Here is a 16,331-nt window from a genome sequence, read left to right on the forward strand (position 1 = left end):
AAATACTGTCATATTATTTACCATTTTTTCACTTGTGCTCTTCTGGGTGTAATAATGAATGTAATTCTCTCTTCTTCAAACTGCAGAAGAGGACTAAAACCAAAACTGTAAATAATACATGAAGAGCTTCTGATGGCTGCCAGTGCTGAGGCTTTCAAACACTGGTCGAGAAGTAGCTGAAGCCCTGATCCCATCACCAGTCTCTTTTCCCCTCAGTGTGGGTGAACCCACTCACCTGCCTGTGCAACTGAAAACCTGCTCAGTTAGGTTTGTGGTGGCCTCTACTGGTGCTCCTCAGCAAAGGAAAGAAGTCACAAGCTCTCCCATTCAAGTTTGCTGCTTCAGAAACCTAACAGTCCAGAAAATCACGAAAAAGTGAAGTTTGGGGTGGGGGGGAATTAAGAAAGCCCTTCTAGAGCATCTGCTGTTGTGGGGAGTCCTTCAAATCAAGACCTACCACCAAGTGTACAGATATCAAAGCTGCACGTGTTCCTCTGCTAAGCATTACGAGTGTTTTGCATCCATGAGCAGATATGGCCTGGAAGAAACTCATCCTAAGCCTCAAAGTGCAGCACAGCTCCCACTGGCTTTGGCTCTGGGCTGCAACTGCAGTCTAGTTGGGATTGGGCAGCCGGGAGGACTCAGGATGCTGTGCCCCGTGTGCTCCTTGGCAAGGCTGGCTTGCTTCAGTTTGGGAGTATCTACAGTCTGGCTTAACCTCTTCCTGCCCTTCCAAAATAATTCAATCCCACAGGTAGTTAAAGCTACTTAAGAAGCCTTCTAGCTGTCATGGATGAAATAAAATGAATAAAATCGAGAGAGGTCTTGAGATGTTAGTAAGAAACCTTGTGTTTATTGCTGAGGATGCTTCAAAGTGGTGTGGTTAAAGGACTCTTCCCTGCTCCTGCTGGGCCAGAGAAAGCACATCAGTGGGTCTGCATGCCACGGAGAGCATGAAGAGTGTTTGCACGGTGGGGAGAAGCTCAAGCTGGGGTGAGAAACATCACAGAGAGGAGTCAGTATCAAGGTTATGCTTCCATCCTTTTCAGCTGGCATTGCTCTGAACAACAAAAGGCCACCTTGCTTCAGGTTTAAATGAATCTTCATGTGCTTGAGAACACCAAACCACAGCCTGTTTGTAAAGCCCTTTTGCCAGTAAATTGTCGGTTGGGGAGAGGGGATCTGTGGGTGGTTTGTCAGTCAGGCATGTTTACTTTTTGCTAGGAACTAGAAAAGTTACTGACCTCTGGCATGTGCTGGTCCCATCCGGCAGTTGTAGTGCAAGGAAGGTATGGGCTCTTATCTTTGAGGGTTTCTTTTTCCCCTCAGGTGCCCAAAAGTTGAACTCTGGAACGGGTAGAGCAGAGGGTCAGACCTTCTCAAATTGGTCTGTGGACTTATCTGCTGGGTTTCCAGGTACACTTGCCTAGCTCATGAGGACGGCGGTCTGATGCAGAAGGTCGGGCTGTTGGAAAGTCATGACCCAAATGCTCTCAGTTTGCTTTTAAATTATGTACTTTAAATTGTCTACTTTATCATTTTTTCCTGTTTGTGAATTGTTAAAGGTTATGTTCTTAGGTTTTTTCTCAGAAAACATGGAGGCTAGAAAATTTGGGTTGGTTTGGTTTGGTTTTTTTTAAACAGCTTCCAGCTGAAGTTTAACAGTTGAGAAGCTGAAGCCCTGATAAAAGCACTGAATATCATGAGAGTTGAAATAAAATCATGAGATGGCAGTGTTGCTTCTAGCAGCTGATCTTTTTGGCAGTGCTTTATTTTCTAGGTCTCTGTGCAAATGCTTCTTGCTTGCTAAAAGCTCTATATTGACAAATGATAGCCAAGACTAAATGCATGATTATTTCCACTATCTAACCTGTTTATCATTTCTGTGTTGCTTCTGGATTTGCCAGTTGAAGTTCTCATGGGCACAAATTAGTGCACTTGTTTTCCTGGCAATGTATAGATTTTGAATATGGTTAAATATGCTTAAATTAATCTGACATCTGGAGATGTGGGTAGTGAGAACGCGTTTCTATGTTACCGGCTAACTTTAGCCTTGTAGCTGAGGAGGCTTTCTCTAGCTAACCGTGTGGGGTGGCAGGAGGGAGCCTGTAGAAGAGCCCTTTGGAGACAGGAGCTGGTGTCAGGTATGCTCTGGCAGTGCTGGTTGTCGAGAGAGCCTGAAGGGGCTGGCTTCTTGACTGATCTGCCTCAATTTAGTCCAACCCATTTCAACCACAAGGGCATCGTTGGCCTACGAGCAACCAGGGAGCTTTCCCTGACTAGTTCAAGTGATCCTTCAACTCGTTTTGGCTGCTTCTAGTTGCTTTGGTTGCTTTTAGCCCAAGTCTCTTTAGGCACGCTATGAAGGAGGGCATCGCCAGTGGATGTGGGGGTACCCTTGATCTGAAGCAAGTATGCTACATCAGCCTAATGCAGGCAGTGCTTTATAAGCTTGTGTTTAAGTGTTTGAGATTTAAATGTTTAAGACCCTGCCTCCTTGGGCTTGCCAGGTACATCAAAACTCAGCTAACACCTGCCACCAGAAGAGGTTTCTGTGAAGCCAATGTCACATGTCGCTTGCTTATCGTAGTCTGGAGGCACTGTGATAACACCGCGTTGCTTCCATATCAAGCTTAAAAAAGGTATCAGCGTACTTCTGCAGCCCTTTAACTAGGATCCAGTGCCAAGCAAGATCTTTCTCCGTGGACTGAAGGGTAACTATACCCTTTATGTATTTGTTTTTTCCCTGGGCTTTTCTTCTCATCCGAAAGCTTTCCTTCAGTTAGTATACTCAAAGGGTGACGTTTTGTTGCTTTCAGCCAGAATAATGGCTGCTCTTGCTAAACTTGAATAACGCTAATGTCCTTTGAGCAGGGGGAGGCAGAAGCATTTCCTGTCTAGACAGTAAACCAAACTGGCACAGGCATAAGCTTTTAAACAGCTTGCTTGCTGTGTGGGCAACCTTCTCCACGGACTGCAAGGGTGGGAATTCAAATTCAATATGTGGCTTTTTTGCATAGAGATCAACAGTCTTACTTTGTGTTGTTCAACAGAGTAAGGCCTGGAGTTTGTTACTGGCTCTTGACTGAGGCTAAGCGTGGTGGTAGCAGCTGCTTCAGAGCTACAGTAAACTCAGGTGACTGAGCTTGACTTTGTGTGATATGGTAGTGGCGGCCTCTTGGTCCCTTGTACTGCTGTAATACTGTGAAAGCAATGAAATGTGCTCTAAGAGTGTGAATTCAGGAGGAACAATTGCAAAAATGGTGAGTTAAAATAGGGCAATGAAATGTAAAACTATTCTTTCCTGGAAAGTGCCTTCATGTCATTTAGAAAGGAAATAACGACGGCACCTATGTTCTTGTGCCAGGCTCCCCAGTGCATGTTGGCTTGGCTTCAGTAATTTTTAATAGAATTCAATTTTAAGTGCTCCCAAATGAACAAATAGGAATCAAACTAACTTAAAGGAGGACTTTTCCCCCTGAGATAATAACAGGAAAAATCATTACAGATATTAATGAGTTGCAGATACTTGCCTGTGTCTCGTTTTGAGGCTTTTTTGTGTCACTGGAATATGTGCCCTGCTGTTGATCAAGCTCTTCAGCATCTGCCACAGCAAGGGTTAATTTTGGAAGGCTGTAATATACAGGTAGGAAAGGATTCAGGATTTCAGGAAAAATTTCAGTGGTAAGTTCCAAGTACCCACTAGCTTCTTTAGTATAGCAGTTCCAAATTCTCAGGGAGTGTAAGGGGAAAGAGCTGCAAGAAATGGCCAGACTTGCATGGTCTTTCTAAATAGCATCTGCTTTTGTCATTCTCTGATTCAGAATACTGGGCTAAATGGCTATTGCTCTGACACAGCTGGGCATCATTACTTATATTTTTAAGCAACACAAAATTCCTGTTCCCATGTTCCCACAAACATCATGCTATAGATATTTTTTCTCAGTGTATACATATGGACATGTTTATTTCCTGGGGAATGGATGCATCCTCATAGTTCTTATCTTCCCATGCTATTATTTCAAGACTCATTGATGGCTGCAACAGATGATTCCCTGAACAGGAAGATGTCAGGTCTAGCTTCTTTCAAAGCTTGTCTCTGGCACACTTCTCATTAGTTGAGGGCAGATTTCTTGTTGTGTAATGTGGGCCTGAGGAGAATGAAGGGGACAGCAGAATGTTTTGTTGCTCCACATAGAAGAAAATAATTTGCTCCACCCAATTCCTCCACCTCATTTTTTTCAGTTAGGTATTTGCATCAAGATATATGGATATAATCTATACTGGATATAATCTCCATGAAAACTTCCTGAGCTGTCTTATACAGAGTACCTTCAATGATAGGTTTGTTAAAACTTTGTCACCTTGTTCTCGGAAATGTCAAGCAATGAATTTCATCTTGATTTTAAGTGGATTAGCCCTGGCATAGCTGCAATGCTACTCAGTCTTCAAGGTGCCTTCAGGGTTGCAGTGTCATAACAGTGTTAGCAATATTGCTCTCAAAATGTGCCTGCTAGCAATCCTCAGTATTAATAAACAAAATTAAGTGAATCCACGTAGAAAAACTTTACAGGGAGTTTAATCTTCTATCCCAGTGTAGGGACTTTTAGCTGATGTGCAACTTTTTGTACTTTAAAAGTTACAGCATTTGGATTTTTAGGAAATGTTTCAGAAATTGTTGCAGCTGGTTGACAATCAATGTGTCTAGTTCAGTTTTGGAACCAAAATTCTAGTTTAAGGTTGTAAAGAGCCAAGACACAACAATATTAAGGTGAGATCCTCTAATAATTTAGGGCATTTATGGACAAACAGTGGAGGGAGAGAGTGAAATCCTGTGAAATCATGATCAGGCTGGGAGCTTGGGTTCTTCTCATGGGCTCGTGTAGTCTTCAACTTTTGTGTGAGTCCCCTCCAAGCTGAGAATGGATAACACTAATTTCACTGATGAAAAGGAGTTTTGAGTGGATGTTGGTTTAGATGTGCAACTTCCACGAACAGGGTAGTACAGCATCTGTCAGACTGTTTCAGGTAACAGTTGAGAGTGTGGCAGAGCATAGATTAAACAAAGTTTATGCCTCACTATGAAAATTGTTAAAATGACTGCTGTTCTCATGCAGATGTCAGCTGTTGCAAGTCCACATTGGAATTACAGTGTTATGATTCAGAGATGCCATTGTATCTCCTCCAGTGCTGTTTATCTATCTGTGCTGACAGTCTTTTCCTGATTCTGCACAGGGATGAAAGGGAAAGACAGAAGTCTACATCTGATGATTGGCTCTATCATTCTTATACTTCAAAGGCTATTGCTTGCTCTCATCACCTCCTGCACTATTTATGTTGTATGTAAATCATCTGATCCACGATGTGCTCCTAATAATTCTCAAGCTATTTGCCAGAGCTGCTCATCAGTGTCCTTGCTGCCATGGAAACAAATTGTTCCCAGTTTCATAGAAAGAATATTTTCTTTTTCCATGACAGCTTTGGTTATGATGCATCAGAGATTGAGACACCAGGCATCATTCTCTATAACCAGGTGCTCTTGGAAGAGTTTTTGGAGGAGTAAAGGATGGGTGATGCTACTTAACATTTGTTGTTTGTTCAGTTTGGAAAATCAAGTGAAAGAAGGGGGGGATGGGTATTCAATCATATTTGCTGCTTTCTGTTAAGGAAAGTGCTGCCCAAAAGTCTTGCTGCAACACGTCATCTTAAAAAATGAATGACTGCCATTGTCTTTCCTGCGTCCTTTGCGTCTTCATGACAGTATGACTAGTGTGTTCCCATTGACTTTTTCTCTGACAACATTGAGCAGTCGCTACTTATTTAAGGCACATTTGACCTTTGCATCCTTGTGAACAAGAAGTGATGATGGGGAAAAAAACAACCCCTTTCCTAATTGCACTATCATATGCATACACTAGTGGTATTTTGTAATGATATATGGTGGTACAGTGGTGACTTCTGCCTGCTCTGAGCTAACCTGCTGCTGGATTGTTACTAAGTATGTTCCCAAAAGCATGAAAATTGATTAAATAATTTTTACTTTTTTATCTGTGTGAACAAACAAAGTATTCTGAATGAATGAATTCTTACTCAAACAGCTCTGTTGACTTTCATTGTGCATTTTTTTGCATGCACTTTTAGGTTCTTCGTAGTGCTGCCGTGTGCATGTGGAAAGAGCTCCCTGTCCAGAAAAGTGATGCTTAGCTAAACATCCCTTTTCAGAGTGTGCCTAGTATCAGGCTGGCCATGATCTCAAACATCTGATTGAAGTCTCAGATTTTGGTAAAATGTGCCCTGATTTCGCTATTGCTTTATTCTTTTAGTTGAGACATATTCCCTCCCATCTGTTTCTTTTGTTCAGCTCCTTCATCTTGTCTATAGAGCAGAGAATTTAGTCTAGGAGTACAACAGTCTGCTTTCTTCATATCTGAGATGCCTAGCACAGCAGGAGCCTTCTCCCTAATTAAGCCTTGTAGGTGCTAATGCTTTTGCTGATCATGGCAGTTTGCAGCATATGGTTGCTTCTCAGCAAAACCAGAATACCCTCACACAGCAGAGCTCCGAGGTGGGCAAGGTACCCTCAGCAGGTTGGTTGCGTTTATGCATTTCACCAGGTGGAGCAAACTTGCATCAAAGTGGCTGTGAATTCTCCTCCTTGCTACCTTTAGTCGATTTTTATTCCGCTGTTATTGAGTATCTGAGCTCTAGGTTTTTACCTGTTGGCAAAGTTGTAATGGTGTTTGATTTCAGGTTTTGTGGGACCCCCGGGTTGGCAGATGGAGGAAAAGGGAGAGAGAACAGAGGAGATGAGGATCATTTTGATTTACTGGGCTCAGAAACCAGGTCATTGAGTGACAACTGAAATAGGCAGAAGAGAATGAACTTCCTCACTTCCACTCTGTCTCCCCCTTTCAACAGTTTGAACCTTGAAGGTACATTGTTTTAAGCATATCTAAATTAATTGCTCAGGTTTTCATCCTGATATTTAAATTCAGCAGGAAATGCTCCAGAAATAAGCTTTTTTTTTATGGCATTGAGGGTTTTAATGTAAAGAAGAGAATTCTAATGAGGATAGAAATTTTGCAAGCAAATCAGTAAATTACATACTGGAGAATGATCTGTGCCTGTTTCATACTCCAGCAGTCGTGAAGGTAAACCTTGATACTGGATGTGGAAATGAAAATGAACTCTTTTTTGTCGTCTTCCTGTGATTTACAACCAATGAAACTTGACAGTGGAACAAAAGAAGAGAAAGCCATCAAAAATACCCTTTTGTCTAACAGCATAAGCAAGCGAGAGGTGTCCAGTGCCTTGCCAGGAAGATTTGGTTGCATGGCCAGTGATGCAGTTCTCGGCGATCCCGTGTTGAGGCAGATCAGGTGCAGTGCTCAACAGACACTCTGGAGCGCTAAGTAGTTGGGGGTGAGCGGGTGAAACACTGACTGACTCGTGTTGGCAGATGGGAATTCAGGGATTCATTAGTCATGCTGTAGTCTCTTGTTTTGCAGTGTGTCGTGATGAATAGAGAGAAAAAAGTTGGGTTTCGATAGCTGAAGAAGGCTTTTAAATACTGCAGACTGAAGGCTGCTGTGCTTGATGTTGTCTTCTGCAACAGCTGATCATCGAGATAGTCGTGTTACAGATCAAGGAGATGTGATGGGATTAGGATTATCAGGCTCTGTTAATTATAGAAAGTGGACTGCTGGACCTTAATTTTGGAACAAGCAGAGAATGATCCAAAGAGATGCTATCTTAAAATGCATTTTCTGTAGGTAGGAAGACCTTTTTCAACTACAGCATAATCACACAGTACTATAGTTCTCATCTGACCAGATTAGGGTCCGTTCCAATAAAAATCAGTCAGTTGGAAGATAAACACTTTTTTTTTTTCAAAACATCTTGCTTAATGGTACCTTTATGATACACAAATTAGGGTTCTACATCTGTGTTATATCACTCTTTCCCCAGGAGGCTGTAGTGTGCCTACTTAAGAGAAGCTTTGCCTTGCCATTCTTCAGTGATTCACTTTTTGGGTGGAAATTGGGTCTAGACCTGTGCTATCTGTCAAAGAAGTATAGGATGTGTGAGGCACGCTGTCCTGGTCACATCATTTTAATTTTAGATTGCAGGAGAGAGGAGGAAGACAAACAAGGCTTTCCAGCCACCTACATCTTCAGTATTGAAGTCACAAATGTCTAAAAGGGTGTTAGTAGAAATGATTAGCAATGAAATCATCCATGTAAGTTAATAGATGGATAAATACACGATGAAGTGAAAGATGCCATAAAATTAATAGCTGGAGAGACATGAATACTTGTAACCTTGCTAATGTCTGTGGCAAAATGAAGTACTCTTGAATAAATTAGAATAACAATGAGAGGAGTAAGCTTATGAAAAGTTTGAAGTATGTTCTGTCAAAATTGGGCAATGTTTCTTAATCAGGCATATCTCAGAGGTATGCTTCTGCCTGAGGAAACACGGACAAGGCTTATGAAACAGTCCATCCAAGAGGAAACCGAGTTAATGGGCGCCAGACCATTTTGTGCAGCTTGCTTGGTAAAGAGAGGAGTGTGAAAGACCTCCACACAGTGAGACCAGTTCAAAGGGACTAACTGCTGGCAGCCCCTGGGCTAGAGCCCTCCAAGCTTGATTTCACCCCTTCTACTAAAGTGTAGGTAAATAGAAAGGTTTAAACAAAGTGTTCCTCAGTGTAGTAAGTGCAGTTTTACCGAAGTCCTCCCATATCTTGGCTGCCTCTTAAGACATTAAATGTTGTACTTTCCCCATTCTCTCTTCTGTCCCCATTGCTCTGCAAGCATTGCAAATTTTTCACATTAGCAGTCAGCGATTACTCTTTGGGTTGTAGTGCTGGTCACAAATACCCTTCTGGCCCTTAAAAGAAGGGACATAAACTGCCCTTTTTTGGGCAGTTCAGGTAAGCACAATATTTGGAGGTGATCCCAGCCCATGTTGTTCTCCAGTTAAGGAGATTGAACATTATTTTGTTTCTTTGTTAGCTGTGAGTGCCTAAAACAAGCAGCTGACTCCCGAGCCTTTCCGGGAATGGTGCCTTTGGGATGCTTAAATACAAATTAAGGGGGCACATTTGTGCATCTCTTAAGGGCTGCTTCTGCGCAAATATGACCAGTGTCCTTGCAACACTGTGGAGAACTAGCCCGATAAAAACTGAAGCCCTGTCTTTGAATAGCTTCTGGATATACGTACAGTGCAGGAGCAGCTTTTGTACGTGTGTGTGGGGGGAAGAACTGAAGCGTTCGGTATTTCCAAAATGTTCTAACCATGCTGTCAGTGTTGCTTAGCAGCAGAGGGTTTAAAATAGCAGTATTACTCAACAGTGTGAGCCACATTTGCACATGGTAATGTTCTGTGTCCTGTATTGACTTGCTGCATTATAAAAGTGCTAAGTTAATGTAAGGAAAGTGAAGATAGATCACCACCTCCTCTCTTAACTTGATGAACAAATGACTGAACAGTGACATGTCTTTCTTATAGTTTCAACAAGCAGATGTCCATTATAGGCAAGCCACGGTGTTTTGGTCCCCACAGGTGTGTGCATGCAGACCTCACTCAGATATAAAGGCCTTTCACGCCCCCGTTTGCCTATGAGCAAGTTTAACTCTCAACCCAGCAGCCTGCGCTGGTGCTGACGAGGGCTGTGCTATTAACACAGTGTGAGTTGGTTTGGGGGGCACAAGCAAGTGCAAATAACACTCAGTAATCTCTCAGCAGCCCAACTTCTCGGTCCTTGTCAGTGCACGTTCCCACTACTCATCTGCTTCCTGGGTGGTTTGGTCTTCTGTGAAGTGATGCTGAGAGTATCTGGGGTGGAGGCATCTCTTACCCACGGTCTGTGGGAATCCCAGCCTCCTCTGGAGTAAGTCGTAGGGCTTGCAGGACTGCAGCTGTACTTGCTGTCTGCTCCAGAAGAGTGGAAGTATGGTGATGAGGGCAATAGATCATGGTGACCAAAGTCTAAAGTTTAATACAGGTATCAAGGAGTTCAAGAGTTTTGTCCTCTACAGGATTAAACTAAGGGTGGATGGTGGTTAAGTTGTGTGGTAGCCTGCTGAAAAATACTGTTTGCTGATGTAAAGATGAACAGCCCAATATATTGCACGTTCTGCCTTCTTTGAAGAGCTTCAACACTTGTTTTAGAACTATAGAAATATTCCCTTAGCATTACTAATGATTAATCTTCCTAATTAATTATCTTCCTAACAAACATGACTATGTATTATTATATCAAAATAGGGCCATATTTTAAAGCCCTGAAGTGAATTAAAATAGCAACTGGATCTGTCATTAGTGTTTTATATGCCGTATCATGGAAATAAAATGTTTATCAGATACACATGTTTAAAAACTGACCTTAAAATAAGGAAAATATGTTTCTTAAGCAGATCTCTGTTTTTTTCAGTATTTAAAACCATGGCCTATTTCTTCAGTGAAGGCTCATAAACAACCCATCTTAAATTGCACAGTTAGAACATCATTTAAATTTATGGCTATTTTATTCAGCCTTTGCCTTAAGCGTGGGCCATTTTATGATAGGCATTGCCTCAGCACACAGTATATGAACAGTGGAGGAGTATGGCCATTAAGTTTTAATCTAAGACTGGGCTGAGTGCAAGTAAAATACTTCCTTCAGCCACTTGCAGTTTGCAGGGTAGTATTTAAAAAAGAAATCTGGTAGTGCTTGTGACAAATAGCACAGTATAAATTGTGGGAATTATTAATTTAAAATGCTGGTTTAATGTTTCTGAGGAGGAGTGCCAAGCTCAGTGCAAGTATAAATGAAGTCGACTAGTTTGGGTTGGGGATAGCAATGGATTTAATACCTCCATAGACTTACCTGCCATTGCTTTACCTCTGTAGAGGCTTAAAATACCAGCTACAAGGACACTGAAAAAAATTATTATGCCACCAGTTGCTTGGAAAGATGATGATTTTCAGTTGTTAAAAGAAAACAGACATTGCATCTTAGTCAGAAAAAGGACACCTGATGTGCCAAGGGCTGACACATTTTTTTTTCCCCAAAATAATTATGAAAGACTTGAAGGTCATATGACAGACCTCATGTTTCCCTTCACACATGCTTTGTGTTTCAGAAAGCAGCAAGTCTCATGAGATGTCAGTTGCTAAGAAAAATGTGCTTCTGTTTCCAATTAGGCAAGCGGAGTCTTGTGAAACCATCTCTGCAACCTCCTGTAGCTTTGTTTCAAAGTTCCTATTGGTGGAGGTGCATTCACAGGAGCCCAACTTGCAAATTCTTCAGGTGCATAGGGGACGGTGCAAGTGATTTCTGCACTACTGGCTTTTCATGTTTGGGCCTTATGTTATGCAGCTGGTGTACAGAGTCCCACATGCAGACTGAGGATATTGCTGTCCTGTGCTGGCTGGTATGCCTCTGAGCTGGCAAAGCATTTTAACGAGTGTCATTCAAGGGTAGTGCTTAAGGATGCATTGCAAAGAGGAGAGAGCTTTTTCAACTGTGATCCCTCTTGGTGCTCAGAACAGATTCTTGACTGGAGTGGAGAAGAGGGGGATTGGAAAGCGCTCAGTCCAGCTGAGTGCTGTGTAGGTATTATTTACTACTTCTGATTAGTCCCTAAACAAATAATTTCTTCATATATGTGTACATGTGCTTGCACATATGCTATAACAAGGCCTTGAAATGTTTATACTATATTTCAGAAGTATCTTGTTCTTGTGGTTTCTCATAAAAGGGCTTATCTATGACCTGTTTCCTGGATAGTTTCCAATGAACACAAAATGTATTTAGTTAGAAGAAAGCAGCTGAATGAAAATTAGCTGGATGCATATGCAATATTGCCCTTTATATGACTGCCTGCCCTTACTGATAAACTTCACACAGAGATGAGCAGGCTTTCTTCTATTGTAGATCGAAATGTTGCTAGAGCTTGCAGTTGTTCACAGGTGTGCAAAATTAGCTGTTAGTAATAGCCTTACAGGACTCATCTGGGCTTCAGCAGAGCTTGGATTTGGTCCTTTGAAAATGTTGTTTCTGTACATGTGCTGGAAATGCATGTCAACACAAGGCTTGCGTGTTGCCTTAGATTATCAGTTTGTTTTCTCAGAGACCTGGTGGCTCCGTGCAGGAGGACGGATGAGATACCAGTTCTTTCTGCTACCTTCTGTAACTGTCCTAAAGGTCAGTTTCCTCATTCCCTTTTTTGTATCCATGCATGCTTAGCATCATGAATGTAAACATCTCAAGCTGGTTGCTGTGGAAAGGAGGAAAAAGCTCTGTGTTCATACTGCCACTGGCATGAGCCCAGGTTTGCCATGAGTGTCTCGCATTAGGCTCTGAGGCCAGGCCAAGCAAAGAGATACATTTCCAGGTTCTCTTTGGCTTTTGAAACTAGTTTTACATCTGGAGAAAATGCTTTCATGAAATGGTTATTCCCTTTGAGCAGAGGCAGATATGGACCCTGCCCACAAGCCACGTACCGATACCCAGATGTTTGTTACTCTGTGCTCAGCTGCTCGCCTGAGAGCTCCTGGCTCCTGCGGGGTTTGCGGTGGCAGAACCTGGGGGAGTAGCACCCCTCCTGCTCAGACATGGGGTGATGAGTGCTTCAGGGCAGGCACCTCTTCGTAGTGGGACCCAGGAAGGGATGTTTGTCTGCGTCTCTTGTTACCTATAGGTGTGCCTAAGATTAATTTTCTGGTCTACTAGATAAGTGATACATACTGAACACAGCAGTATTTTCTATTTGTGAATAAGTATTGCATAAACTACTGCATAAATTACATTGCTGATGAGGCCTATGCACACGCCTGACTTAAGCATCCAAAGTGTCTAAGGTATGCCCTTGGTTTTTGCACCCTGCCAATTCAGGATCTAAATAATGAAAAACAGATCTTGACTGCATAATTCTGACTTCATTTCCCTGAAATTTTCTTTCCCATGTCAGGCCAGTTTCACTCTCTTTGCCAGCCCTGTGGGTAGTTATCAGCTGTGGGGAGCTCTTAGGTGTGTCATCTCCTGTTCTGGGATGAGTTAACCTTTTGCTGTTCCTGACTTTCCTTTCTTATTTTGAAGGGACTTTTTCTTCTTAAAATTTTCCCTACAGCCAAATTAACATCGTGATTCCTTTGTTTGTTTCTGTTTAATCCTAGGGTTTCTACTTCCAAATGTGGATTGGCTTTACTTTGTTTCGTTACCCCCGGGGCAGCAGTTGCTGCTACCTGAAAAGGCACTTGAGCCCCAAGTGTTTCATTAGTGTGTGCTATGTGTAATTAAGGGGCAGGCTAGAACATGGCAAGCTGTGACTTGTTTGTATTCTGTTGCTTCACTGGCTGCCTGGTAGGTATTTATGTTCAAAGCATCCATCTTGGTCTTCCTTGTTGAGGGAGAGCTTGGGATGTTGCTCTGGTGCAGCTTCTCCTCCTCCAAGGTGCTTGGTGCAAGTGTGCTTCTGACAAGCACCTGTACGCAAACCAGTATGGTTTGGTAGGAAAAACTCAACCTGACACAGAGCTGAGTTCCATGCTTAGGTGCTGGCTGAGGTGTGCTGTTCAGTGCTGTTTCTTAAGCCTATGTTTTCCTTTTGGTAGGTAGCAGTATCTAGAGATCGATCCAGGATCTGGTATTTGCAGAAGTCAAACCAGTGCAAAGTCCACTTAATATTTGGTGGATATTTTTTTGGTCTGTCTGCTATTTCCTGGTGGTCTTTTCTCTGCAGTTTAGATGCCTCGGAACTGCCAACACTTAGTGGTGTGTACGAGCTGCAGGATGGGAGGGTGTGAGCAATGCGGTCCTAGATATCTCTTTGCTGCTTCCTGCCTCCTCCAGCCTATCTTGTGTTGCTGTGGCAACTCTGAGCACCTACAGGCATGGAGCAGTTGTTGCCTATCCTTGCCTTCGTGCTTCATAATCCTCTCATTTCTATGCCTCTCAGTTTATCACATGTTGTGGGGCTTGGGAGTTCTTTTGTTCAAGGCTAGAAACTACTAACTTTTTAGGACGGCATTTGTCTAAGACAAGATGTCTTAGATTACTTTTGGCCACGCTGTGTGTTTTGTGGCGTTTGTGTTTGATTAAAATTCCTCAGGCTTCATTTCTGAGTAAAATGAAGCACGCAGTCATGCAGTGTCCCAGTCACACGGTAACAAAGGACTCCATTACAACATTTCATTGGAAATCTGTTATATCACGGTTACTTCTATTTCCAACAAGAAACCCACAAACAACCCAAGGGAGAGTTGAATATGGGTACGCTGTTGTCCAGCTATCTGCAGCTGGCTGGGAAGTGTTTTCCAATCCTCATCCTATGTTTTGTTGAATATTTTCTTGTTCTAAATTTAAGACTCCTTTCATTTCATCAAATACTAAAAAGTTAACAGTTATACAGAATGTATTTTGCTGTCACTTTCTTCAATTAAATACTTTATCTTTCTCTAATAAAGCTCTTTATCATGAGCAATTACTGTCGTCTTATAAAAAAAACAATTGCCAAAAGGTTATCTTCCTTTAATAAGAGAACAGGAAATTGTGCTAGGGATTACAGGCCCTGTGGAGGTTTGCCAGTAAATCTGCTGCAGCAAATATTTGTAGTCGTTGTAATTGCATACTGTACTTTGTGTTAGTGCAAAATCCCATTCTTCCCTTGAGTTCATTGTGCCTAAATCTTAGGGCTTTTATGGTGCTCATGTGTTTAACCTACACTTGCCACTGCAGCATAAAAGTAGATTTAAATTACAGAGGAAAGAAAATGGCCTATATTTTGCTTATCTCTATTTCTGTGCTCTATTACTAGTAACACAGATGTAGGTACGGGCCAGTGAATGGAAGGACTGCTTGCCTGAAGGGCTGTGGCAGTCCTTGTTGCTGGATATGGCTGTAGAGAAAATGCAGGCAAGACTGAGGGCTGTCAAGTCAGACTCATCAAAGCAGATTTGGTTTCATGGGGACTGCAGTGAAATGGTGCTGGTTTGCCCTTCAGTTCAGATGAAATGCCCATGTACTTGAATTTGTACAGCTTGTTCTTGCATCTCTTTCCTTGTGACTTGGCTCGTGGTTAATAACTTCGCTAGCTAGGGAGAATCGAATTTGAGCATGTCTTTCTGTGCTACCATCGTGCCTCTGACAATAACGTGTGCTGGAGAAAAATGTATGAAAACTGTATGGGTCAGTATGAAGTCTTCCAGTCGTTCCCCCTTCCAGTTTACTCCTGTTTTGTTCTTAGCTTGGTAATATTGTTCTAGCTGGGAGTCCCACAAAAATAGGCATTGAGTATTAGAATACAAACAAAGCTTTTTTGGTTTTGATCCTGTTTGAATGAATGGAACGCCCTCTTGATAATTAAGATTAAATGGGCATATCCTTTTAAAAGCATCTCTGGAATAGGATTGTTGGTTTGATGTTGACCACAAAGGAATAGAGGTTTGGTTCACAGAGAGATCTTTCATTAGCAAACTGCTTTCCCAACTTTGCGAATTGTGCATCCATCTGTAGGATGATTATTGTACTCTTAACATTTAATGGTATTTGCAGGTATACATGTCTGAGCTCTGTATGTTCTCTTTTGATTTAATGCTGCAATAATGTGTCTGATACATTGAATCTGAAAAAAATACTTTAGCAGCAGGGGCAATATTATTGTAAGTTACAGTGACTTCAGGCCGAACCCCACACCAGAAGAGGCTTCAGCTACCCAAGACTGAATTTACAAATGTGAAAATCCCTTCTCAATTAAATTCAGAAAACTTGTGGGACCCTATCTTTGTGCAGGGGTACTATGGGAGTTTTCTTCTGTTTAAATCTGGAGCTCTGGGCAGGTTTGGTCCCTCTTTCTAGTCCTGAGCTACGTTGTACCAAAGGCAGGGAGAGATGCAGAAAAGAGTTTACAAGTCTCCTATGAATGTGGGTTTCTGAGATTGGGTACCTGACATCATGCACTGATGGCCTCTGTGTTCTTCTAAAACATTGGTGAAGAGGAGGGCATGGAAGCGGAGGTCCAGACATGGGCTGTGCTCTCACATGTATGCATGTGTCCTTGCTGTGCACATAAGTGACAGTGTTGTCACCCCGGCCGTTGCCTTCTTTTTACATGGTCAGCAGGTTTTGGAAGAGAGGCTCTCAAGAAGTTTTCCTTGTCCAGAGTTTTCTGCATCTGGGTCTGGAGTGTGCAGAAGTCCTCACCTGAGATCTGAAAAAGCTTAGAGCCGAGGTTGTCTTCATCACATGGCACGATCATGCTTCTGGGTCCCAGCCTGGCTGCCAGCCTGTATGCAACAGCCATCTTCTGCAGAGCCTCACTGCCTAGCTCGAAGTACTGAAATCC

At 42.4% G+C, this 16,331-nt stretch overlaps 1 protein-coding gene across 5 annotated transcripts in view; it reads left to right on the forward strand.

Moving 5' to 3' along the window:
* The window catches only part of GPM6B (glycoprotein M6B), a 113,516-nt gene that overhangs the window by 38,618 nt on the left and 58,567 nt on the right, over positions 1–16,331 (forward strand). The window contains exon 1 of one of the 5 annotated variants that reach the window (XM_074814804.1): positions 2,691–2,714. The exons of the other annotated variants lie outside the window; for them this stretch is intronic. The gene's annotated coding sequence lies outside the window, so the exon portion shown is untranslated. Of the gene's footprint in view, positions 1–2,690; positions 2,715–16,331 lie in introns of those variants that run through there. 5 annotated transcript variants of the gene reach the window in all.

This window comes from Strix aluco, chromosome 2, assembly GCF_031877795.1.
Source record: "Strix aluco isolate bStrAlu1 chromosome 2, bStrAlu1.hap1, whole genome shotgun sequence".
NCBI classification, from domain to species: domain Eukaryota; kingdom Metazoa; phylum Chordata; class Aves; order Strigiformes; family Strigidae; genus Strix; species Strix aluco.